Here is a 2,387-nt window from a genome sequence, read left to right on the forward strand (position 1 = left end):
TTTAAAACCCAGGTTCCGGGTAGCGAGCTATTGATTTACCTGCCCAGCATGCGTGACAGAAAGCACACATATTTCTGCATTGAAACACTTAGAAGGCCGTGGGTTCAAGTCCTTCTCATTTGAAAGTTCACAGATTCACCCATGGTCTCAATATGCAGCGGGTGTTAGAGATGTTTCTACGAAAACTGCATATATCACTGTCCACTTCCCACTCTGGGTGCGGGATGATAGTCCCTGTAATCTCCTATTCTTTAATCCTAGTTAGAGAGTTACTCTGTCTGTTGAGATGAGATACCCCGGCAGCAGGAGTTTACAGGAGAAAAGGTTTATTTTGGTACATAGGATGACAGTGAAGTCCTGCCACTGAGGGTGGTGGGAGTTTAGAGGTGAGGGGCTAAGGTTGGGGGGAGGCTAGATGTAGGGACTGGGGTGTGTGTACGAGCCCAGACGGCAGGAGCTCGAGCTTGAGGAAGGTGGTAGCATCATTTCCGCACTCAGAAAGCAGAAAATGAACGCTAAACCAGATTCCTGAATTCGACACCATCCTGTGCCCAAGCCTTCACACCACACTAACCTAACAAAGATAATCCCTCATCCTCGGCCCAGGTGCTGGTGTAATCCAGCACTCTTCCCAGGTGTGCCTAGAGGCTTGTCTCCTGGGGGCGTCCGGACCTGCTCAAGAGACAACAGTCACCATCATTAAGAGCAATAGCAATAAAATTACCTTCACTGAAGAAAGAAATTCCACTAGCAGGAAGCTCACCCCCTCTGGAGCTATCTCAAGCCTGTCTACCCAGTCCCCATGCAAAGGGCACTGTCGGCCCTTTCCCACAAGGCACTGCAGTTGCATGGGTATAATCAGCACTCCTTGGCTCTGTGACCAGAATCCACCACCACATCTCATTTCTGCAGTCTTTCTGTTTATAAAGGGTAAACCTCCTGCGTCAGTGAGAGAGAGCTGTTAGGGACTTTTTAGTGGTAACAAATATACCGCCTGGTCTGGAGCCTGGCGGGTGATTGTCAATGCTAACACTATCCTCAGTAGTCACTGTCGAAGTTAAACACAGGGTCATCTTTCCTAACGTCCTCAGAAGAGGGTAGTGCCACCACCACCGACTGAGTGCTGTTAAGTGGAAGGCGTTAGTTCCCGTTGTGGCCAGTGCTTCTCGCCCCTTCCCAGTCTCTCCCAAATCTTCCTTGCTTATCTCAGAAACAGCAGCAGGTGAAGGTCATGGTTGGCTTCCCTGACTACGACACGTATCACACACTTACCCCCTACACACACACACACACACACACACACACGCATACACACATTAAGTACTTTAAAATGATAATGGGCCAATTGGACGGGAAAACTAAGGCTGTGAAAGCTGGATCACTACAGAATCCATCTTTTCACGTGTACCTGAAACGCTAGAAATCAAGTACATACGAGTACTGTAGTGTTTAGGGGAAACTTTAACTCATTAATTAAAAAAAACATAGAAAGGTAGAAAATCAGTAATCTAGTAAATTTTACCTTTAAGATCTTAATAGGGGAGGAGGAACTCAAAATATAAACCATAAATAATAAAAGGCAAAAAAATATTAAAACCAGAAACTCCAAAGACAAAGTTGGTTCTCTGAAGGGCTGAGAAAGACAGAAAAAAAATCCATGAAAAATGAAATATCACTATAGACTTTTATAGTCACTATTAAAGACATGAAATGAAGAAAAACACCTTCCCAATAAATCTGACAATATCGATGAAACAAAAATGTCTCTTAAATATCATTTCTTAAAATCAGGAAGAGACAAAGATTCTGAATAATCTGTTAGAGAAATTAAGTCTGATTTAAAAACTTGGCGCAAAAAAGTTTTCAGACCTAATTAACTTTACTGGCGCATGTATCAGTCATTGTGGAGAGGAATTAGAGCAACCACAGACAAACTCACCAGCGGAAGAGAAACTCTTGGCCACCCTATGAGGCCAACGTCGTCCCAACACAAACACCAGCATTTCACGCGGAAGAAGCTCATAAGCCGGCGTGGCTTCCGCGTGGAGAGGGATGAGGTCTGAACTGAGTGGGGGTTATCAAGGCTGCGTGAACGTCTTTAAACGTTTATGCACCATATAGGATAAGGTAGATTATACACTTGGGTATATTTGATCCTCCTGTCGAAACACTGTTCCCCGAGGCCTCCTATTCTAATCCATCCCATAAGGTGGCAGCGCATAAAAGCCTTGCTTATGCCCAGTGATGGGAAACAGTAAGGCTGTCTCCTGCTAGAAGGTAAAAGATATCGGCTTTAAGTCAGAATTTAGCCGTTCTGTCATGCACTGGGAAAGCTCAGAGCATGTGATGTAACATGGCGAGGGTCTGGCTCATTGTCCCGGATTGGC

This window comes from Alexandromys fortis, unplaced genomic scaffold, assembly GCF_014885135.2.
Source record: "Alexandromys fortis isolate MF-2015 unplaced genomic scaffold, M_Fortis_MF-2015_v1.1 scaffold_77, whole genome shotgun sequence".
Lineage (NCBI taxonomy): Eukaryota > Metazoa > Chordata > Mammalia > Rodentia > Cricetidae > Alexandromys > Alexandromys fortis.